General features: G+C 42.2%; 1 long non-coding RNA gene across 1 annotated transcript; it reads left to right on the top strand.

Moving 5' to 3' along the window:
- The first annotated feature begins 921 nt into the window (after positions 1-921).
- On the top strand, positions 922-9,205 carry LOC306655982. Its single transcript, XR_013762379.1, has 3 exons — positions 922-1,185; positions 8,590-8,812; positions 8,888-9,205. It is a non-coding gene; the product is annotated as an uncharacterized lncRNA (long non-coding RNA).
- The last annotated feature ends 15,979 nt before the right edge of the window (positions 9,206-25,184 follow it).

The following is a 25,184-nucleotide window of genomic DNA, read 5'->3' as shown; positions in this document are numbered from 1 at the left end:
CAGCTGATTAGAGTCAGAATCAGGAAATGGTTCTGACTTTTCATGCTGGCTTTCTTCTCAAAACAAAGGCTCAATTTGGGATGTTGCCAAAAACTCCTGGAAGCAATGGGATAGGGTATAACTTCCCAGTCTCCATCAGCATCTCCCAAATAACCAGTGTGCTCAGTGAGCAGATACCTGGCCACCATCTCTGATCAAGTAGCTGCCCCCACATCCTTCCTTGAAGAAATCCTTGAGCCACCCCATGGGTGCTCACCAGCATTTCCTTAGCAACATGAATGAGAGTCAAGAGTCAGGCCATAAAATGCAGGCACACATATGGGAAACACCAGGTAGTGCCTTATTTTTATTATTATTTTTTTAGAGGACACTTTATTTGAAGAACAGATTTGCTATTCCTGCTGGGAGAACTGCCAGCAGACAGTTCACTGTTCCCAAACCAGAGGGACTGTGAGTGCTGTTCTGCAGTCTATAAAGCAAGATGGATGGCTCCTTGGCCCGAGTGGAACCAACCATCATGGAGCAGCCAGAGAGGGGACTCCCTGAATCCCTCCTTCAGCCGCTCCATGTGTACTGGCCATGTCCCTACGCAGAGGGAGCCTGGGAACAGCTTGCTTCTGCACTCAGGAGCCAGCATGGCACCTGACACTCTGGAAGACTTAATACATATGCTTGGTGAAGGGCAGGACCATAGTGGCTGCACCTCCGTGATATGCACACTTGCTGGGCCATAGCACTTGTCCCTGAACCGTCTCCTGGTGTCACAAGAGAGATGGGTTGAGCAACCTGTAATTCTCATCAAGAACACTAGAGTAGACAGGGCTCTCTATCTCTGCATGTTTGATTTTAATTATCTCCTAAGAAAAAAAAACCCAGCTTCTCTTTAATCAGTGACCACTATGGTCAGTAGAAGCTGTCACAGAGGCTGGTGGGAGTGGTTAGTGGGTTTAATCATGAAAATAGCAGGGTTGCCCTCTCCAAGGAGGGCATGGAATGACGCCTTGGATGGCTATCCTTCCTTGCCCAGACGCTCATCCTCATTTCGGTGGTGAGCCAGCTGGCTGTGCAGGGCTGCTGTCTCTCAGTGTTTGTGTGGTGCTGGGGGACAGGGAGAGGCATAAATATTCAGTAACGAGCTCCAGGAAAGTGCAGGGAATCTTGACGGGAGTGTGTGACATGATAAAGGTAAGTGGAGCAGTGTCTCAGGGGTGAGGCAGGGAGGTAGGGCAAGGAGCTGGAGGAGGGAGAGCGAGGGGAGGCCTGGCCGCAGCACATGTGTCGTGTCTTCCCGGACAAAAAGACACCCTTTCTCCTGGGCCAGCTGAGGCCAGATGGCAAAACAGACTTGGGTGTGGCTGGAGCAAAATGCTGATGCTGGGCAGCGTGGTGGGGAGAGGCTGCTAATGCTTGATTTGGGGAGAAGGGAGTGAGGGATGTGTGGGTCCTGACTGCCTGCCTGCAGCAAATAAAACGTGGGCCCCACATGAGTGCCCACATCCAGCTTCTGCTTTACAGCAGGGAATTGGAGTCGGCCCTGTGGGGCAGGATAACACCGCGCACGGCCCCTGGCAACTGGAAGCTCTCCAGAGCTAGCCAGCCAGAACAGGGCTCCAGCCCTGCTCTGACATTTCTCTGCTGTCATTGCACCCCTCCAAGTGGGCTCAGCCAGCTGCCCAGTCCTTCTGCCCAATCAGTGACAACCTGGCCCCCTCCCAGGATCTCCACCCTCCAACCCATAAGGAACCGCTGCAGCTGCTGAGGACATCCTCAACTGTTTCCTTTTTGAGTGTTCCTACATTTTTATTTTTAAGATGTCCTTCCTTATTGTCTAGATGGAAAACACATCCAGGTGAAGGGCAGCCGCATGTCTTCTCTTTTTACCCCATCTGTCCGCTGGATCTAGGGAGCACTGTTTGAAGCAACATACTTTCTGCTCCCAAGCCTAGGCATGCTTGAAGAGGTTGCCCACTTTCCTTCTCACACACAAACTACACACACCTGCATAGAACAGATGGGTTTTTCTAACCATGCTGAATTCAACGTATCTCTTGACTTAAAATTTCAGCTCTCAGAACATGTGTGTGTACAAGTATTGGCCAAATTTTGCTCACCTAAAAAACAAATCCCCTCTAATGTCTCTGCTTGTACCACCGTAAGACCCATGGACCCATAATAAGGTCTTACTCTAAAAGGTGTGCAGCCTTCTTTGGAAGGCAGGTCTGAAATATCCAGAAGGAAGAGCACCCTAGGGCCACAGCACAAGGGGGCCTCTGTCCTGAAGGAAAGTAGTTGCTATCATTTTGTTCCCACATGTGGAACACATGTGCACACACAAACATGTCAATTGTCTTTCTCTGGTAACTACTCACGTCAGAGGCACCTCCTGGCCTCCCTTTGCAGATCAATTTAATTACAGGCACGGATGCCCACTGGGGGCAGGGAGCCAACTGGGTGCCTTGGTTTTCAATAAAGTCCAAAGTACTTTGAAATCCAAATACAGCCAACCTTCAATTATCCACGCTAAGGAAAGGGAGCGTGGATAATCCTGAACAGCAGATGATTAAAAAATCATTTCTTTTGGCTTTTGGGAGGTACCATATGCTATTTGCAACAGAGCAGCAAAATTTCCTCTCTGGTTGTGTTTTGCTTAGATTACTATTGCAATGAGCTTGCCTTTCTCCTCCTGCACCAGCTGACAGCAGAGGGAGTCAGGCAGAGGAGCTGTTCAGAAGTACTGGAGAGCCTGCACCAAGGGAAAGATTAGGATGTGGCCAGAGACACTGACGAAAAATCACAGGCTCTGGGTCTCCTCTCTCTAAACTTGAGAAGAGGGGAGATGGAGAAAAAGGAAAGTAAGTAAACTAACAAATTAACTCCAATCAAATGACCAAAGGATCAAGACAAAAGGGCAAATTCTTCCGGGGCATCACCTCACTCTCAGAGAACTTTCCAAGCATCTGTTTTCTGATTCCATTACTTGAACTATCTCTTCAGAACACTTGGCCTACTGTTCGTGGCACACGACTGTCATGCTGGTCCCCTTGCCCTGGGTTATGCTGTGCCACCTGCCCGAAGTGCCTTTTCCTACTCCCATCTTATGCACATTTCCCACCTTCTTCCAAAAGCCTTTTAAAATCACATCCATTCCTCTTTCTTTGTGAGCGCCCATAGCGTTCTCAGTGTTCTCTCTCTTTTATCCTGTTTGGAGTGTAGGCTCTGTCAGGTGGGGAGGACCCCTGCTGGGACCCCTGGCAGTGTTGACTACGTGGTAGGTGCCCTCTAATGAAGGACCAGGGATTAAATCCTGCTGGAAGGTGTAAAGACCCTAAACCAGTGGAACTCATTCTTGAGTGGCCTCAGAGTCTCCTGGAGGGGCCCCAGAGATGCCACTTCAGTCAGCTGGGTCAGAGCTAGGCATTTTCAAGAAGTGCTCAGGTGTCTCTGCCCACTGGGAAGCCAGCTGTAAACACAATCCCTGGTGCTCACACTGAAGAGCTTCCACCCTGTGTTCCACTCACAAATGTGAAGCTGAAAGGTTAAAAACAAAGATAGTGAGAAGCACGCTGGGGTTATTGTTGCTTTCACTCATACTTCCTAATGCTGATTTCAGCATTTTCTTAAAGAGAAAAAGAAAAACTTGCAAAGAGCAGAGGCTAAAATAGTAGAGGTTTGCAACACAGATCCTCTGTATTGCCTTGATCTGAAGCTGTGTATTTTCTATTTTTTAGCATCTGACATTGGGGTGCAGCTTGCAATTGGTACTGCATTACAGTTAGCCTTGGGGTACAGCGTGGGCGGTGCAGCCTCAACTTGGCCCTAACTCTGCACTCTGCCATCACCTCAATGAATTATGTGCATTGCTGATGCTATACATCTTGAGTTTCATTGCCATATAAGTGATTTCAAAAAGATTATACTACAATTTGGCACTGAAATGAAAAATTATTGCACACACAGAAGAGCACTGGAAATAGAGGAGCAAGGCATAAATTTGATATTAGCAAAACAAACATTTGTTGGAGGAATAATCACACTCCCATATTTCCTTCAAAAAAAAAAAAAAAGAAAAAAGAAAAGAAAAAAGAAAAAGAAAAAGCAACCACTTGGATCAATTGCTTTATAGCTTTGTTACCTAAAGTGGTTCCGGGACCAGCACTATTGGCCTCATCTGGGAGCTTGTGAGAACAGCGGAATTGCAACTCTAGCCCAGACCAATATTTGCTCTAACAAGATCCCCATGTGATTTGTAAGAACACAAAAGTTAGAGAGGCATAGCTTTACAGGACTTAAGAAGGGAAGATGCCACAAGTAGATAAAGCTGAATTATGTTTTGTTACCAAAACACTGTCATCACACACTAGGCAAAGAAGTGTGCAGAGAGATGTCAAAGGCTCAGGAACTATGGGAGGTAATGAGAGCACATCACCAATTCACCTGCAAGCCTAGAGGAGGTCACTGTGTCGAAGAACATGGGTATCGATAACAAACAAGTGATTCAGAAGAATGGGAATGAAAAAGTTTTGAGGAACACCTTAACCGATTCATTTTGCTTATTTTCCTTTTTAGATACGTACAAGAATGGTGCATATAACAACAGATGCTTAACAAATCTAAAAGGTCTTTCAATAAGGAAAAAAATATATAAGGAAAGAAAGCATTGCGTCAAAGTTTAGGAGCATCCCTTTTCCTTAACCATGTATAAAATGATGGTGTACCTTATAATAAAGGCATTTCAGGTTTAAAGAAATATAAACAACCCCTCCCCCCACACCACTAAGGTTTTTTTTCTTTTTGTTTTCACACTGGGGATCAAACCCAGGAACTACCTTTGTGCTAGGCAGGAGCTCTGCCACTGAGCTACATCCCCAGCCCTTTATATTGTGAGACAGGGTCTTGCTAAATGGTTCATGCTGTCTTGGAACTTGTGATTCTCCTGCCTCCACCTCCCGGTAGCTGGGATTTTAAGTGTGCCCCCCTTCGCCTGCCTAGCTACGGTTGCCTTTTGCCTTTCCTTAGAGTTTTAATTTTAATAACTATTGTCAACATTCTGCAGATTATTAACATCAAGATATTTTACATAAAAATAAAGTTTTGAGTTCGTTGATTCTGCTTATTAAATTTTTATGTTTTTCAAAGGCCCACCTACTCTATGCCATTAATTTACTAAGAAAAGACATATGTCTACTCTTACCACCTTACTTTAAGGTTAAAAGAGAAAATGTCAAGCAAAAGAAGAGATATAAGAAGGCTGGTACAGATGTTTTCTTTTGTAGTGCTGGAGATGGAGCCCAGGGACTCAACCCCATTGAACAAAAGCTCTCCCATAGAGCCACCACCCACACCCAAGCTGACGTTAACAGCTCTGTAGACTCTCTTCCTATTTCAAACACTAGCAATCAGGAAACATTAAAAAACCTAATTAGCTGCTTTCACAAAGTATTGAGTATTTAAATCTGGGAAATCTATGAAATCTCTTTCACAGATGAAGAGAGTGAGGTCAGGAAAATGAGATAACTCACCCAAGAAGTCAAGACTTGACCATGAGGGAACTGAATTCAAAGATGGCATCATCCCCAGTGTCCCTACAAGGGTGACTCTGCCATGAAAACTGCTGCGTGGGGTGGACAACCACTGCTAACACTCTGGTGACAGAGTGAATAATTCACGTTAGTGAATGATCCATACACTATCTTCCATGCTTCGAAGGTCTACAGCTGAGTTGCTATCCTGACGCTGCCCTTTGCTGAGTAATGCCTTGGACTGTGTGAGCCCCATGCGTTGAGTGGGTTGACATTTACCACCTGTTCTGGACTAGGGGAAGCCTCCAGGATCTCTGATTTTCTTTCCCTATAAAATGTCCCAATATTTTGCAGAGTTTCTTGGCGCTCCTTTATTATTTACTTATTTATGTTAGTTTGAGTTCCACTCACTCAATTGACTGTGCCTCACGGCCTGACCACAATAACCTTCTTGAGATTCTTGCTTGTTTTTAATTAACTCAGGATGCCAGTCTCAAAAGATATCCTTCTTATTTCTCATAATTACATGGATGGTTTTCCATCTTTGCTGCCATTAAAATTACCTGGGGAGCATTCAACAAAAATCTCCAGGGTTCAGGCCACACCTTCTACTAATTGAATCAGAATCTCTGTAGATGGGATTCTGGACTATCTTTGTGAGTGATTCCAACCAAGTTTGTGAGGCAACAAATCATGTTACCTCCCTTAGTTCCTTTCCAATTAAGTTCTTTAAGTTAAAAGCCCTCCAATAATCTCTCATCTATATGATCACTTTTCAAAAATAACCTTTTTATTACAAGATACCCCACACTTACTGTGTAATCTTTAGTTTCTCAAATACAGCCAACTGAAAAGAAACGACAAACCACCAGTTATCTGAGGAATTATCTACAATATGTTGATGGAGAGATCTCCAACTCTTTCCTTGTCTACACTGCGTGCATGTGTGTGTGTATCTTATTGTACATATGGTTTTGTAGCCTGCTTTTCTCATCCGAACATCTTTTCAACTGCACTTCTCAACCTCTTGCTTTTCCTTTCTCTCTTCTGACCTCCATTATTGTAGTAAGTCCATCTTTCTTGGGTATTTCAACTTGACCTTCTGCTGTGGATTCTGAAGCCTTCTTTTCATCCTAACGGCGATTCAGTTCACAGGCACTGAATAGGCTCCTCCCGGAGTCACAAATGGCTCTACCATCTGGCCACCCACCTGTTCAAGTCAGATGTATCTGAGGTCATCCTAGATTCCCTGGGCACCTCACACCTCATTTCTGACCAACTATCAAAGCATGTCTATTGTGTCTCTTAAATAATCTTTGAATCTGTACCCATCCCTTTACATATGGTTGTGTCTTCTGTTTGGACTACAGTCATATTTGCCTCAATTGCCATGGCCTCCTCGTTGGCTCTCCTTGTTCCCAATCTTGCTTTCTGCTAGTCCTCCACACCATCTGGCATTCTCATAGTCACTCTCCTGTCATTCGAGGCAAAGTACACACTCTTTACCAAGGCTTTCAGAATGCATATGACCTAGCAGCTGCTTAAATAATGCCTCCTCTACCTTCCTCCCTCGACCCCAGCACACACAGACCACAGTGCTTCAGAACAAGCTTCCCTCTTTGTTCTGCTAAAAACACATTTCTCATTCCTTTTCCTAGTGGATGCCTACTCATCACACATGATTCTCTGAAGAAGTCTACCCTGGACCCTGGGCTGGATTAGATGCCCCTGTTTGTGTCCCCCTAACATCCTCTACCTTCATCACCAAAGCACATATCACACTGAATTGTACTAGCCTCTGCTGGGTAGCATTCCCTCCAGACTGGAACCCCAGGGGCCACGTCTGTTTTGCTCATCATTATGTCCCCAGCATTAAACTACAAATAATGGAAATATTTGTTGAATGAACAGTGAATGAGTGCATCCCCTTATGCCATATCATTGTAATTTTTCAAAGAAAGGGTCTGTTCTGTATTGTGTCCTCAGTTGTTACATAGAACATTAGCCAGGATCAGGTGGTGTCTTCTCCATAGTGTGCAGAAGTCCCAAGATAAGGGGATTTTTTTTTTCTGCCCTAGATACCAGTCTCCCAATACTTCTCTGCTTCACAGTCTTTCCTACTTCTTCTTTCTAACCTTCCTGGCTTCCTCCTGCTTTGCAAACTTCAATTCAAATTAGCTACATTGAATTTTCTATGAGCTTAGTTTTATTTTTCACAGTGGAAACTCCTTATCTCTTCATTAATAATAGACACCATTGTAACCCAAAGCTCTGTAGCTTTTCAAATAGAATCACGTTAATGAATATCTGGTGTTAGCTGCGGCTGCTGCCTACATCTCCAACACTTTAGTATTGGTTTTAAAAAAAAAGTTTCAAAACTGATAAGTATGCATGGTTTCCAGTCTTTTAAGGAGAGTATTTTTCTTCTTCAAAACGTTGCAAATCTTTAGTGCCTCTGAATTAGCTTAATGATACCATCTGGGGGATGGATCAGGTTTTATAGTCTTAGGCATATGTAATTTGGGGGGAGTCTTTTAAAAAAAAAAAGAGTACAAAATTATAAATATACCACTTATAGGCCTTGAAAGTTCTTGTGCAAGTGGGACCCTTGAACATCAAACTTCATTAGATAAATCTCTCCATCTTCTATCAATTTTTGTGATTGGAGAAACAGGCCTAGAGTAGTAGAGCCACCTATGAGTCAGCTTAAGGACTACTGACTGACCTATCCCTCTGCGGTATAAGCCTTGTAGCTCATTACAGAGCTAGATGAATTTTAAAAATTAGTTAAATTTTCAGCTTTCTATTTCACTTACACAGGCCACACCAGAAGAGGAAAAACAGGTTAAAATTTTCTTTTTTTTTTCTTTTCTCTCTTTTTTTTTTTTTTTTTTAACAAAGTCTGTCCACTTGAGTACACAACTTCTTTGGTGGGAAGAACCCTGGGTGCGGCTTTGGGAGGAACAGTTTTTGTTCAAACCATTAAACATACAAAAATAGACCTGCTCATGCTGATTTTGAAAAGAATTAATCTTGAGTCAGATAAGAAGTTTCCACTCTGTGTTAATAGGAAAAAAGCAGATTCTGAGCTTAGTAGAGTTGAGAACTTGAAGAGCTATCCAATTTCATAAGAACAGGGAAACCAGAGATACAGTGGCACTTGGTGACTGTCATGGCTGGAGCCCTGCAGGAGTGGAGGGTCCCGTCTCAGAGTTCCTCCAACCTCAAAGCTGAGTCCTGAGCCATCCCAGGTCTTAGATCTGGATTCCCCTCTCTGCCTCACATCTGTGAAGGTATCCCGATTGGTATGTTTGTGACTTCCGTTTGCCCCCTGACCCTCTTTCATGTATTACTTTTGTCCAACCCAGGCCCTGGAGTTGGTTCTGCAAGCACCCACTTTTCCAGAATGAAGGCTGGCATCCTCGTGGAAGAAGAGTCCTTCGAAGAAGACTGCAGTTGTGCACCCTGCCATGCAGACTGTCGTCCTGTGAGCAAGAATGATGTGTGATGGGTGTGGGCAGGAAATTGTCACTCAATTCACCACTCCAGTCCCAGCTGCAGACCTTGGGAGGTGTCCTTGCTGCAGATCCTAATTTAGAAGACTGAGAGTTGGCTTCACAATCTCAAGGCCCTTTGCAGCTCCATACTCGGAAGAGGTTAAGAAAATTCTAATAAAAGAAAGTTTGCCCACCTGTCAGAAGTGCTTTTTTGTTCTGTTTTGTTCCTGATGTCAAAGATAAGCAGGCCCAGGGCATATTACTGTGCCTGCAGGACTTTCTATTTTAAAGGATGAACACTGAGATGTGTACAATTTTGATAAACCAAGAGGGCAAGCTGCTGCGAGTGGGAGGTGAATGCTGGCCAGCGTGCTCTGGCTGCTCACATCCGGGCCAGGCACACAGGAATGTGCTCTGTAGCACAACACCTGGTTGCATAGGAGCTCTTGGGGAGCCTGGATCTCTTCACACCACCCTCTCTGAGGGACTGGGGAGAGAAACAGAAGCAAGTTGGAATATTCAGAGTGAGACCTATAGATGGATATCAGGTTGGAGCAGGTAGGTTTGGCACTGAGGGGAGAAAGTTGATTTGGGTCAAATTGAGGCCTCAGGACAGTCACAGGGCATTTTACAGAGCATCAGCCCCTCACCTATTATGGGAGGACAGAGGTTGGCACATAATAGCCCTCAATAAAGAGTAGATTTCCTCCTTTCTGAGTGAGTGCGAAGTGCACCTTCCCTTATTCACCCAGTGCCAGACTTTGGATGCCTCAGGCAGGGCCACAATAGTTTTCCTGTGGACACCCAGGGCTTTGTGACCTCCAGAGTCAATGTTAGTTGGGCGATTATTGGACCAGTTGTGTTTTCTAAAGCTCTTTTAAACAACTCGCACAACCACAGGCTTGTCCTGCAATTAGATTCACAGCTGTGAAAGACCTTCTTGTCTAGGCAGAATCCCCTAGCCAGCCAGGGGCATGGATGGGGTCACCCCTGCTTTTTGCAGTCTGGCTGCCAGCCCCGTGGCTGCAGCTGGCACTGGGCATGAGGCTGGGCTTGCTGAGAGGCTCCGAGCAAGTGGAACAACACAGTCCTTCAAGTCCATTGAGACTCATGTCGGTGTTGCTGGTGGCGGACAAATGGGGAATTATATAAGGACTTCCCTGCCCTCTGCTTTGTTGAGGGTTAATGGCAGACTCACTGTGGAGGTGGAAGGGCAGGGACTTGCAGAGTCCAGTTGTTACAAATGCAGGAGATCCTCTGTTCAGAACCCCCTTCCCTGGCAGGGGAGGGAGGAGCCTGGCTGGTGTAGGCCGTGACCCCTACACCTGGGCAGAACTAGGAATGTTAATATTAGTTATCTGAGTGTTTTTTGGTGCCAAATTCTGTGCTCAGAACTATGTTTATCTTCACATTTAACCCAACAGGTAGACCATACCACTGCATATAGTGATAAGGGAATAGGAGCAGTGAGGTGGTGTCCGAGATCAATAGCCAGCGCATGCAAGACAGGGAAGTGACCTCAGGTCTGCCCAATTCAAATTGGAGTCCTTCACCTCAACAGAACCCCTAGGACTCAGAATGTGGACACACATGTAACTGTGAGCAAATTACTTCACCTTTCTGAGCAGTAGGTGCCTCTAGGAAGCAGCCCTGATGTGCCCCTCCTGGGGCTGGGTGGGGAATAGATATTAAGGATAGAGAATACCTGACCCTGGGCTTGGCACCAAGTAGAAGCTAAACTCGGCTCTTTGTTCCTTCTTCAGACCTGGGTTGCTGTCAGTGGGACCCACGTGGGCAGAACGGGAATGTAGTCACTTCCAGCTTGCCCTTCTGTTTCAGAGCTTGAGATGCTGGGGGTGCCTGGGTTCCCGCCAGGTCAGCCATGGAATATTTGTGAGTCTGCGCAGTGACCTTGGCATTCTGGCTACACCCCCTTCCCTGACAAGTGGCCTTGTCTTGAGCTGGACTGTTCCCTGGGTTGGGGGAGCACTCTTGACACCAGGAAGCTACAGAGGGGTACCCTCACCTGGGCAGGATGCACATGCTTCCTCTGGACCTGTTTCCCCATGGCCAAAATCCCAGCTCTTGATCCTCTCTGGTTCTCTTCCCTGTATTCTGGCCCCATTTCTTGGGAACCCTGACAAATGGTATAATATGCTAAATAAAGGTCCTTATAGGATACCTACATCTTATTTCCCGGAACCAGTGACTTGTATGGTGAAAAAGGACTATACAAATGTGATTGTTTTAAGATGGGGAGATTATCCTGGATTATCTGGGTGAACCCTACATGTCATCCTAAATGTCCTTACAGGAGGGTGGCAGAGGGAGATTTCATACAGAGAGAAGAGGAGGAGGTGATGTGAAAATGGGGGCAGGGATTGGAGAGATGTGTCCACAAGCCAAGAATGCTGGTGGCCACCAGAGCTGGAGGAGGCAAGGAAGGAGTCTCCCCTGGAGCTTCTGGAGAAAACAGGCCCTGCTGACACCTTGATGGTGCCCAATGATACTGATTTTCAACTTCTAATCTCCAGAACTGTGGGAGAATGAATTTCTGGGGCTGGTTTTAAAATTATTATGTTAAAATATGTATAACATAAAATTTACCATCTTACCCATTTTTTATATCATTAGGTGGCATTAAGCACATTCATCACACCATTCATATCTAGACTTTCTTCATCCCCAAACTAAACTCTCCACTCTTCTCTCCTCCATCTCCTGGTAATCACTGCTATGTTCTCTCTCTTTATGAACCTGACTATTCTAGGTACCTTGTTTAAGTGGAGTCATTCAATATCAGATATCCCTTTGTATCTGGCTTATTTCACTTAGCTAATGTCCTCAAGGTTTGTCCATGTTATCATATATCAGAATTTCCCTCTACTTTAACCTGTTAAGTCTCCAAATTTCAACTTTATTTAGGATGTTGGGACATAATGGATTAAGGCTGAATAATATTCCTTTGTCTAGATATATCACATTTTGTTAATCCACTCATCTATTGATGAACTTCTAAGTCACTTCCACCTTTTAGCCATTGTGAATAACCACTGCAAATCTGTGGTGATTTGTTTTTGGAAGCCCTAGGAAACTAAAAGAGATGGCAATCTGATCCCCATCGATCCATTCCCCCACTTGATGTAAAGGTGATCCTTAATCAGAATCACCTGGGAGAGGGGTCGAGGTGGGACACTCTTTAACATTGTAAATTTCTGCCTGATTTGGTGGTGCACACCCATAATTCCAGTGGTTCGGGAGTCTGAGGCAGGAGAATCTCCAGTTCAAAACCACCCTCAGCAATTTAGTGAGGTCCTAAGCAACTCAGTGAGACCCTATCTCTAAATAAAATACAAAAAAGGGCTGGGAATGTGGCTCAGTGGTTAAGTGCCCCTGGGTTCAATCCCTGATACCAGTAAATAAAGGCTGTGACTCAGTGGTTAAGAAATTTGGATTCCATCCCTGTTACCAAAAAACAAACAAACAAACAAACAAACAAACAAAAACAAAAAACAAAAAAACCCTGATAAATAAATAATAAAATTCCTAGGCTCTACCTAAGTCTTCAGAATTAGATTGTGTCAGGATATTACCAGGGAAGTTGTATTTTTACACATGTATCAGAAGATTTTCATATGTACAGGAAAGTTTGAGAGCTTTTAGTTTGAGAACTAGTGGGTTACTTCTCCCAGACACAATGTTCGATTATGCTTCTGGATATAGTCCCTTCACTATAAAGGGATGACTTTCTTGGTAGGGATGTCAGGCATGGGGTGCGCAGTCTCCCATGCTTCCAAACCACACACGGACAGTGAACTGATGATAAAACACACTTGCCTCTTCAGAAGTCGAGTGCACTGTTGGTCTGGGAGAAAGAATTGGTTTCAAAAGGGGGAACTGCACTTTTTCTTGGGAAACAGAATGATAGATAACCCCTGCTGCTGAGAGGAGAGGACACTGGACCTGAGCTGGGTGGGTAAGGACAAAAGAAAGGAAGGCTAAATTGCTCATGGGAATGAAGAAATGTTGAGGTTTTGTTGGCATCAGAAGGAAGAGAAGATGAAAGGACAGATCAGGCAAACAGAAGGCTCAGTGGTCCAGTGCGCGCAGCGCAGGGTCTGTCTATCTCTAACTGCCCACTTCAGCCACAAAACCTTCAGTAAATTCTGTTACATGTGGCTTGTGTACAAAGAACTTTTCAGGAAAGAAGGAAAAGAAGTTTTGTGCCATAGCAGAACACCCTAAGAAAGGGAAGAGGTGGGCACTGCAGAAAGTGGGGAACATTGAGGCAGCAGACTGTAAACAAGCACTGACCAGAAGAATGTGAACCCCTGCCGACGGATGTGTTGGAGGCTGCTGGACTTCCCACATTAGGTACCATGGAGACTTAGCACCAGTGTCATTTTATTTGCTATGAAGGGAAAGGTGACCCAGAAGGATGGAGAACCTGTGGAAAAGATGGTTACACGAAGGTGGAGACTTACTTAACCTATCTGGAAAACCGGATTCATGAAAGACACCTACCTGTATGCATGGGGCCTTGCAACACATTTTTTAGGTCAGTGGGCCTTTTGATTCATTTGAATTGAGTTTTCTGAGATCACAGCTACAGAATCCTTGGTGACAGTCTCTCTGATAGAAGGTGTGTGTGTGTGTGTGTGTGTGTGTGTGTGTGTGATGCAACAGAAGCTTAATCACATTACTAAAAGGCTAATAAAAGATGCTCTGGAGGTGGTGATTAATAAAAAACACAAACTTCTCTTTGATATTTTTTCTACTTTCTCCTAAACCAAATGCTCAGATATGTGGAATCTGAATAATTGTTTTCCAGTCAAATCAATTTTGGAATGGAGAAGCTAGAGGTTTATAGACTCCCTTGGCCATCAGCGGCTTGCTGATTAATGATGCTGGAGTCTGTAATTATCCTGCTGTCAGGAGGCTGAGTGTCCTCCATAAATCCAGGCTCGTCTGCCTTCCCAAGACACCGGGAGAGGAGTGTCTTGATTTGTCCCCCAATTGGCACATATTCTCTTACTGCACCTTAGAGAACTTTCATCTACTTAATGGTTTGAGAGGTCAATTTTCACATTGCTTGTATTGAGCAACCTAGAATTTAAGTGTCCTTGCCAGTGACTGTGAGGATATAAATCGAACTTTTCTTCTTATTGCCCTTTTGGTTCATTTCTCTCTCCCTAAGTAACCTCTTTTATTAAAAAAAAAAAAAAAAAAAGTGTGGTAAATTGCAAAATTGGTGACAATTCCCATCCCTCTGAATCCATGCCCTTTAAAATATGTCCTTCCCTATAAGAGAGGAAGTCTGTCTCTCTCTTTAATCTGAGTTGGTTTTGTGACCTGCTGTGGTCAACCAAATGTAGTAGAAGGACAATGTGCCAGCTTTAAGTCTGGCCTTTTGCTTTTCCACTCTCTGTAGGAAAGCTGCCAGGCTTGGGTTCTGGTGAACTAGCTCAGACACACACCCTATCCCTCCCCAACCTGTGCTCATCCCCGGAAGCTGAGCCAGTAAGACCCATAGCTGAGCTCAGTCAAGACCAGAAGAACCACCCAGCAGAACTTGGTTTAAACAGCCTCATTGCTGAATCATGCACTAAAGAGATTACAATATTAAGTTTGGTTTACTTCACAGCATTATTGCAGCAATACATAATGGATACTCTGGCTACCTACCATATACTGTTGCTGTTCTGGAGGCTGGAACCACAGAGAATTAGATGGAAAAGACATAATTTTGATTACCGAGAAGTTTGCCATTTACAGAGGCTAGTTGCCTGACTAACATGTATTCCAATGGGAAACAAAAAGGGAAATTGTTAAAATTTACAAGATTAAAAAAAATCATATATGTACCAGACACAATGTTAGGCATTTTATCTACACCATCTTGCTTAAACTTTGCTGCAAGCCTTGGAGGTTGATACTGTATTGGGACACTTTATAGAGGAGGACACTGAGGTCTTATGGAAGGTAAGTGAGGTCTTGACACCAACAAGTCCCTGGTTTCTCAAGCCCCATGCCCCTCTGTAATATGTACAGAGCATTAATGAACCAGAGGAAGGAGCAACTAGAACTCATAGATAGGAGGGAAAGCCTCTATGGGGCCTGGCTAATTGGAGACACAAGGAATCTGAGGTCACAGGACACCAAATTATCAGCTCAGGCTACACTGTTGGGATCATGAGCTGAAGAGGCCACATAGGATGTAGTCAGGTAAGAACTCTACAGGGAGCCTGGAAATGTCATTGACTCATTTCGGATAAGAGCTGAAGAAGGCAGGACATAATCCATCTGAGACAGTGCCATGGGGACAGAAAAATTTTGTTTGCTCTCTGGGACAAGAAACATTTTTTCTGCTGCAGAGCAGTCAATGCCAAATAATGCCTGATTGGGAATATCCACATGAAAAATATTTAAAAAAATGTTATTATTAATATGAAATTCAGTTTTTTCCTTTGTCACTTTTTGGGGGGATGCCTCTTTAAGATGTTCATTTTAAAACAGGTTTTCCAGCTTCCTTTTGAGGACTCACATGGTTGAAGGGACAGCACACTGTGATGGCACACAGTTCTGGGTGGTTCCTTCTCTATTGTCTGCTCCAACCAGCATCTCCTTCCCTCTGAGAAATGTCTACGTAGGGATGCACAAAACAAATAGGTCTTGACATAGCAGGAGCTGAATTTACCTTGAAGGTAGCACCCACGTCTGCTATGTTTGCTGTTCCCTTACTGTAAGCAAAGGCCAGAGGCAATAGAAACAGCAGGCATGCATGGACCTCATGTGAGACACTGTCGGGTTCCTATGTGCTAATCCACCGAAGCACAGACGCTATCGTTGGCCTAGTTTTACAGATGAGGAAACGGGTTGCTTTCAAGGCTTCACAGCCGGGAAGGAGCAAAGCATGGATTTGAAGCGGGTCATTTGGTTCTGGAGTTCATGATCTTAAACTCTCTGCTCCAATTGTCCGGAAATAAAACCATGGGATGGCACGGGTAGCAAGGGTGGGCGGGGTGGGGATGGTGGCGGAGGGGTAGCAGTGATATGGGAGCAGGCTTTCATTTTTCACTTCATACACTTCTATAATTGGTTGAGATGAATATATAATACATAAACATATAAAAATTAAAAATGTCCCCCCCCCCCCAAATATATATATATATTTTAAATCACGAAATGTTAGAGCTGAAGGTGGCCTTGGAAGTTGCCTCGATAGTGCTGCAATTACCCCAAAAGGCCGCTAGGTGGCGATGGCGGGATCTGGACAGGTTCAAGGGCCGCTCCTTGTTCCTTCCTCTCCGCCCCACCCAAGGGCAGTGTTCATGCAGGGTCAGCTGCGGCCAGCATGGTCCAGCACTGCTGTGGGATGTGCCTTCACCTGACTTCACAATTCTGCTTTCATCTCACCGTGACTCCAGGGCCTGCCCCGAGGACTCGGGGCTCTCCTGCTGCTCCCAGACTAGCCACAGCGACTTTCTGAGCCTCTCCCAAGACATATTCCATGTTTTTCAGACATCCCTCCCAATTCAATATGCCTTCTATCCACATCTGATTCCATAAGCCTATCTGGTCAAGCTGGAAAAATGAATCTAAGCTGAAGAATAAACAACTGATACTATTTTCCCTTTTAGGGGTTATAGCTAGATTTTAAGAGTGGCTATCAATGACTCCTATTGCAGTAACCAGGCCTGGCTAGTGGGTGAAATATTTAAGAATGTAATGCCTCAATTAATACCTTTAGTAGCAAGAAGAATTGCTAAGCAGGAAGGAAGAACTAACTGCAGGGCCACAGTAAATCCATTTTCTGGCAAGTCCAGTAATGTTGACCACAAAATTCCTGTTTTCTCTCTTATCCCTTTCCTTTCCAAAGAATTGTCCTCCTCTCTCTCCATTTGTAGAGAAAAGGGGGAGGGGGACCATGACATAACCGTGGAGGCAGATGAATATAATCTTTCAGAGGGAGTTCTTCTCTGGGACAAATTTTCATTTTTACAGCATCACCCCGTACCTTATTTTATGTGGTAACTTTGCCCTCAATCTGAACCTTCCTCAAAATAAGAATGGTCATTTCCTCCTCCCTATTCCCTGAAGCAACATGTCAGACAAGTCTCTATTGTGTAGTCCTGGGAGTGGGGGCAGGCTGCTTTTTTCTTCTTAGTAAGACTACTTTCTGAAGTCCCAGCCACTTCCTCTCTTGAGTTGCACAGTGGGCTGTGATGGCTGAAAAGGAAATGAGGGTCAGGGAGCAATTTTGATCCTCATCCTGTATTTAGGATTCTAGTTTCCCCTCACCTCCCTGGAGGCTTTGTTCTGGAAAATAACACTTGTTTTCTATGGAACAAAGGTTTCTGGAAAGCAGGAAGGCCATCCCTAGCAGAGCCCTGTGTGAGGAAGTGAGCAGAGAGCAATGTTCTAGAAGCCCCTCGGGTGTCTTTTGGGTATGGAGGCCTAGCGAAGAGTCAGGGCACAGGATCCTAGAAGGCAGGCCCAGGAGTTCAGACTGCACTGACCCTGGCAAGACAGGGCTCCAGTCTGGAATTTCAAGGACTCAATAATTATGGAGGACTTTGTCACCTGAAGACTGTAGTTCTAGATCTGGCTCCTCTGGGAGTATTTCCTTATATTTCTTACCTCTTCCAGTCACCTGCAAAATGGAGATAATGATACTTTCCTACCTTGTAGATGTGTGTACAGAGTTTAAAAAAAAAAAAAAAAAAAGAAGGTAAGGCACAGAGGTTACTGGATTTGGGAAAATGCAAAGGATGACTCTGTTTTCCTAGCACTCTACTGTGTCTGTCTACCCTTTTGGGGATCTAGGAGGACAGCTGCTATAGTAAGCTTCCCTTGCAGAGACTGGGTCATGAGCTAAGTCTCTGGATTATGCAGCTCAGTATTTCCAAAGTGGACATTATTACAGGATATTGTTAGATATTGTGGAAAAGCATGTTTCATGTTTGGTTAAATTTTGGAAAACACTAGATTAAAAAGTTAAGCACATTCTTTACTATAGATCTCTCAGAGCATTAACTCTAATTTCTTTGAGAGTCTCAAGGGGGGATCAAATGCAGCTTTTCTGACATGTTTTTGATCACAGAGGAATAATTTTCACGTGTCACAACTGTAGAACAAAGTGGAAAATGCTTTTGTTCATTCTTATGCCTTTGGCTATACAAAATATCTATAGTATTGATTGACTTTGACTAAACAAGATTATGTTGTTCTTGATATCAATCTAATTTTTAAAAAATTCCCCTGCTAAAAGTCATTTTCTCAGACTTCTGGGAAGATAGAGTAAGACATACTTTTCCCTATTCCTCCTTAAAACTTAAAACCATGGGAATTATACGTAATACAAATGTAAGAGGATTCTTAAAGGTGAAGAGAAGTCAGACTGGCTAAGAACTCTGAACCTGAGGAACTGACACAGTGATAAGATCTCTGGGTTTTATTTTTATGCATATATTCAAGACTTTCAGCTTAAGAGGCCAGCAACCTGGGAACAGCACTTAACACATACAAGAAGTCCCTCACAGAAGTCTACTCTTTCCAAAAAACTGAGAAAAGGTAGCCTTGCAATACAGAAACTTTTAGACAATAATGGCTCCACTACAGTCAGAAACCACAGAAAAAAGTATGGCCCATCTCCACCCTCACTACCAAAGGTCAGCAGGGAGCCCAGACTTCTGCCCTCATTCTTCCATAATGAGGAGCTCCAATACTCCACTAGCATGGCATCAGAGAAGGCCAAGCAGGGAGGGGGGACTTTCACTCTTGTTGGTTGGCAGTGGTACACCCAGCTGACCCACAGTATTAGTGTAAACCACACAGCAAGACTGAACTTCCACCCCAGCCACGGGTGGTTAGGTATGTTCCTCCTCTCACCCATCCCTGGTTATGGTGGTGTTAGGGGAGACCTAGTGGAGAGTCAGGATTTCACCATTGCATGAGGCCATACCCACAATGGTGCCAGTGGAAATGATGTTGGGAGTCTTTCTGTCCCCCTGTGTCAATGGAGGCTGAGTGGGGAACCTGGAATTCTACCTCCACAGAGCAATGACAAGACAGAACAATCCCTCTCCCCCTGCTTGACCGGTATCAAAGACAGCCAGGTAAAGCAAAAAATAATATGAAGACATCCTTCAAATGAAAATTACTCATCATACTCCAAAATAAGAAAATCTCAAACTGAATAAGGAAAGACAATTGGTGGAATCAACACAGAAATTACAGAGATCTTGGAATCATTTGATGATGCTCCTAATACATCCATGATAAAAATGCTTTGACAAGCAATTATAAACATGATAGAAACAAAAGAAAAATAGAAAGCTTAAGCAAAGAAACAGATGATCTCAACAACGGGATAGATTATATAAAGAACCAAATGGAATTTTATATGCAATATGCAAAAATTTAAAACTAATGGATGGGCTCAACAATAGACTGGAAGGGGTAAAGTATGCTGGAAGACAGAACAATAGATGTGACCTAATCAGAACAACAAAGAGAAAATAGACTTGGGGAAAACTCCAAAAAATGAATAGAACTTTGGTGAGACAATAACAAAAGATCTAATTTGTATCACTGGAGTTATAGGAGGAGAGGAAAAAGATGGTTGGAATAAAAATGTATTTGAAAAACAGTTCTGGAAAATTCCTGAAGTTATTAAAAAAAAAAAGTGATAAAAACCTATAGATTCCAGAAGCTGAGCAAATACTAAATAGGATAAACTCAAAGAAATAACCACCAAAATATATATAAATAATTTCTGAAAGCTAATGACAAGTAAAATATCTAGAAAGTATTCAGAGAAAAATGGTCCCTTACTTACAGGAAAAAGCAAAAAACAAAAACGATATGAATGACTGGTTTCTCATTAGAAACTATGGAGGCCAGAGGAATTGCCTTAATTTTTAAGTGCTGAAAGAAATATCCTGTATTTAATCTCCAGCACCACAAACAAACAAACAACATGTGCTGAAAGAAAAGAATGGTCAGAATTCTATAGCCAGCTAAAATGTCCTGTAGCAATCAAGGGTAAATCCAGACATTCTGTGGTGAAGGAAACTAAAAATTTGTTGCAATCAGACATATCCTAAGGAAAAAAAAAAAAAAAGAGAGAAAAAGAAAACAAAAGAAAAGAAAAGAAAAGGAAGTTTTTACACAGAAGGGAAAATGAAAAAGAAGGAAATTTGGGATATCAGGAAGAAAGAAAGAACCTGGTAAGCAAAGATATGGGCAATTACAATAGGCTTTACCTCTTCTCTTGAGTTTTCTAAATTATGTTTGATGGTTGAGGCAAAAATCATGATACTGTCTAAGGTGGTTTAAGTGCTCATAGAGAAAATATTTAAAAACAGAGGAGTGTAAAGGAATCAAATGGGAAGTAGGGTTTCTATATTTCAGACTGCTAAAATAACACCAATAGACTGTGATAAATTATGTATGTATAATGTAACACCTAGAGCAATCACTAAAAAGTTGTATTAAGAGACACTATAAAACTATAGATGAATCTAAATGGAATTCTATAAAATGTTCAAATAACTCACTAGAAGGGGGGAAAGAAAAATAAATTGAAAATAGAACAAAACAAAAATAAAAAATCTGGCAGCCCTCAAATATTAATAATTACATTAACCACAAATGGTCTAAAAAATCAATTAAAAGGCAGAGATTACCTGAGTGAATAAAAACCATCACCTAACTATATTTTTAAGTCAGCCTTTCAGTCACTGCTGTGATTAAAAGATCTGACCTGAACAATTTTAAAGGAGGAAAAGTTTAAGGGCTCACCTTTTCAGAAGTCTTAGTCCATAGAAGGCTGGTTCCATTCCTTGGGGCTCAAGGTGAGGCTGATCATCATGGCAGGAGGGTGTGGCAGAGGGAAGCATCTCACATCATGCTGATCAGGAAGCAGAGAGAGAGAGAGACTCCACTCTCCAGATATAAAATATATACCCCATAGCCATGCCCCCAATGAACTACTTTCTCCAACCACACCCCACCTTCCTCCAGTTACCACTTCATTAATCCCCAATGGGATTAATTGATTAGGTTAAGGCTATAACCCAATCATTTCTCCTCCAAACCTTGCATTGTCTCAAACCTGAGCTTGTGGGGGACACCACATCTAAACCATAATGCTATATATTGTCTACAGAAAACTCCCTTCCAGTGTAATGATAAAGGTAGATTGAAAGCAAAAGGCTCAGACCACTCTACACCCATGAGGATGGTTACACACACAGGGCACACACACACATACAGACACACACCAGAAATGAACAAATATTGGCAAAAATGTGGAGAAATTGCAACTCTTTGCATAGATAGTGGTAATGTGAAATGGTGCAACTGTTATGGAAAATAACAGTGGTTGCTTGATCACATATGGTATTATCATATGATCCAGCAGTTCTACTTCTGGGTATAGACCCAAAAGAATTTGAATAGATATTTGTACATCCCTTTTCATAGCAGCATTATTCACAATAGACAAAAGGTGGAAGCAACTCATGTGTCCATCAATGAATGAAGGGCCAAATAAAGTATGGCATACACATACAATGGAATAATATTCATTCTTAAAAAAGGAAAGAAATTCTCCCACATGAATGAAACTTGAGGACATGATGCAGAGTGAAACAAGCCAGTCACAAAAACACAAATACAGTATGGTTTCACTTATCTGAGGAACCTACACTAGTTAAATTCCTAGAGACAGAAAGTAGAATGGTGACTGCCAGGGCTGAGGAAAGGGGAAAATGGGTGGTTATTATATCAAGGGTACAGAGTTTCAGTTTGGGAAGATGAAAGACGTTCTGAAGGTGGAAGGTGGTGATAGTTGTACAACAATGTAAAATGGTAAAAGTGGTAAAATCCTAAACAGACATTTATCCAAAGAAAGCCCAATTTACTGTATGAATGTTAAAGTAGATGTCAATGCAAAGAAAATTACCAGAGACACAGAGGGATATTATAAAATGATAAAAGGGTCAATTTTTCAATAAAACATGATAATTCTAAATGTGTATGTACCAAATAACAGAACTGCAAAACATGTAAAGTAATCATTACTAGAGTAAACAGGAGAAAAGGAAAACCCACACTGTAGCTGGAGAACTCGACATGCTTCTCTCAAAAATTGATAGAAACAAAAGACAGGAAACCAAGGATAAAAGAACTCAACAACCTTGGATGACAGGATCTAATCTACATTTATGAAAAACTCCCTCAACAACAGTAGAACACACATTGTTTTCAGGTGTCCAATATATGCCAAATCAAACCTTAACAATGGAAATAAATGAAATCATGCAGAGTGTGACCACAGTGGGATCATAGAAATCAATAACATAAATATAACTGAAAAATCTTCCAAGGTTTGGAAACTAAGCAACACACTTTAAAATAACCTATGAGTCAAAGAGGAAGGCTCGAGGAAAATTAAAAAATACCCTAAACTAAAAGAAAATGAAAATACAATATTTGTGGGGCAGAGCTAAAGCAGTGATGAGAAAGAAATTGATAGCACTAAATGCACACATTAGAAACAAAGAAAAGTTTCAAGTCAATAATCTTTCAATCTCAAGAATATAGAAAAAAAGCAAAATGAACCCAAAGCAAACAGAAAGAAACAAATATTAAAAGTAATACTGGATTCTATGAAATAGGATGCATAAAAACAATACAGAAACCTAATGAAACAAGGATCTGGGTATTTTTTTTTAAAAGATAAATAAAATTGGCAGTATTTTAGTAAAACTTACAAAGAAAAACAGAGAGAAGATACAAACTATCAATTTTAGAAATGAAAGGGGGGCTATCAAAATAGACCCTGCAGGTATCAAAAGAATAATAAAGGATTGTATAAACAACTCTATACATAGAAGTGTGCCAACGTAGACCAAAGGGACCACTTCTTCGACAAACACAAACTACCTCAATTCACCTAACATAAAATATATGGTTTAGAAAACTTTTAAAATAATTAGGAAATAGAATTGCTAATTTAAAATTAGAAAAACCAAAATCTCCAGGCCTTGATGGTTTCAATGGCAAATCCTCCAAATGATTAATTATTAAGAATTATTAATATCAATTCTACATTCTAGGATGTAGAAGAAAAGTATACATTGACCAGTTAATTTTATGAAGCAGCTATTAACCTGATACCAAATCACAATGAGATACACCCCTGTCAGAATGGCTAACGTAAAAAGTAGTGGCAACAGCAGATGCGGAAAGATGTGGAGAGGGTGTGGAGGGTGTGGAGACTGCAGGTGGGTGTGCAAAATGGCACAGCCACTTTGGAAAGCACTTGGCAGTTTCTTAGACCTACCTAAACATGGAACTATAGCACAACCCAGCAATCGCACGCTTGGGCATTTATCCCAGGAGAATGAAGATTTATGTTCACACAAAAATGTATCTAGAAAGGTTTATAGAAGTTTTATTTGCAGTAGACCCAAATTGGAAATGGCCTAGATGTCCTCCAATGGGTTACCAACTAAATAAACTATGATGCATCCATGGGACACACAGCGATGGAAAGGAATAGACTATTGATACATGGGACAACCTGGATTGATCTTCAGAAACTGAGATGAATAGGAAAAGGCAGTCTCAAAGGTTTTCCTACCATATGATTCAATTCATATAACATTCTTGAAATTACAAAATTTATAGAAATAGAGAACAGATTAGTGGATGTTAGGAGTTGATAGGAGGTGAGGTTGGCACACCCTTGTTGGCTGAGGCAGGAGAATTGCAAGTTTGGCTAGCCTCTGCAATTTAATGAAGCTCTGCCTCTAAGTAAAAAATAAATAGGGCTGGGATGTAGCTCAGGGGCAAAACACTCCCTGGGTACAATCCCCAGTACCAAAAAAAAAAAAAAAAAAAAAAAAAAAAAAAAAAAAAAAAAAAAGGACGTGAGTTTGGGAGAGAATTGGATCTGGCTGCAAAGGGGAGCTTGAGGGTCTCATGATGATGGAAATGTTCTATATCTTGACTATCAACGTCAACGTTCCAGTTGTGAAACTGTAGTATAGTAAGACTTTTCCCTTAGGGAAACTGGGTCAAGGATACATGAGATTGCTATTATTTCTCATAACTAAATTTAAATCTGTAACTATTTAAATGTAAAAAGTTTAATTCAGAAAACATTCTGTTCTGAATTGATCATTATATTATAATACATGTATCAAAAGAGCACTCTATATCATAAATGTGTTTGACCATTATGTGTTAATTAAAAACAGCAAAACTTCAGTCATTCTACATGGGTAGAAGAGCAGATGACATTACATTTTCCTTCATCTGCTTGTCAGGAGTGGCACACAGGTCATGTGGTTGTCTCCAGGAAAACTGGCAATGGGTCCTGAGGCATTTTAGATGTCTTAGGAGGAGTCTAGTGGAGTAGAGAAGGATTTGAATTGGAAGATGTGGGTATGAATCTCAGCTCCCCAACCTACTAACATGTGACCATAAGTAAGTTATGAGCCTTGTTGCTCAAATGGAGAGAACTGCATCTTAAGGGATGTTGTGAGGAGCAGATGACAGCTTTCGGATGGAAACATCACACACAACCATTCACCAGGAGTCTGGAAAGCACAGGTCCAGGTCAGGACCCCATACTCTGGCATTGGTTGGCCAACATTTGTCCAGAAACCACTGCTTACATGTACTGCAGCATAAAGTTAATTAGTATGAGTCAGTTCCAAGGTTTTATTTCATTATGGAGAAGAAGAATGTCTCTCTAAATGATCCAGGTAATTGCTTAGTTACATGGGCCCAGGAAATAGTGGAAGCTTAGGTAGATGTATTAGAAATGATTTTCCTTCAAAAGTAACAGATAATGGGCAGAAGGTCATTTAAGGTGAATTGTTTTTCAAGTCCATATATTAACTGAAAAATGTTAGCTGAGAAAATTAGTGTACATTAATTTAATGAAATATTAAAATGTTTTGAAGATTAAAATGTTTTTTTGATGACTGCAAATGTACTTATAATTTGGTGAATGATAAAAGCGGGTTACCAAAGAGTACATCAACACCCTCCCATTTTATTTCAAAGTAATAACTTTAGTTTTACAGCAGTTTTAGGTTTACAAAGTTATCATATGAATCTTCTCCCAAAATCCACCAAGTTTCCCCTG

Source organism: Sciurus vulgaris (genome assembly GCF_902686455.1).
Source record: "Sciurus vulgaris genome assembly, chromosome: 3".
Classification (NCBI taxonomy): Eukaryota; Metazoa; Chordata; class Mammalia; order Rodentia; family Sciuridae; genus Sciurus; species Sciurus vulgaris.
The sequence above is the reverse complement of the archived record's forward strand: the minus strand, read 5'-3'. Positions and strand labels throughout refer to the sequence as shown.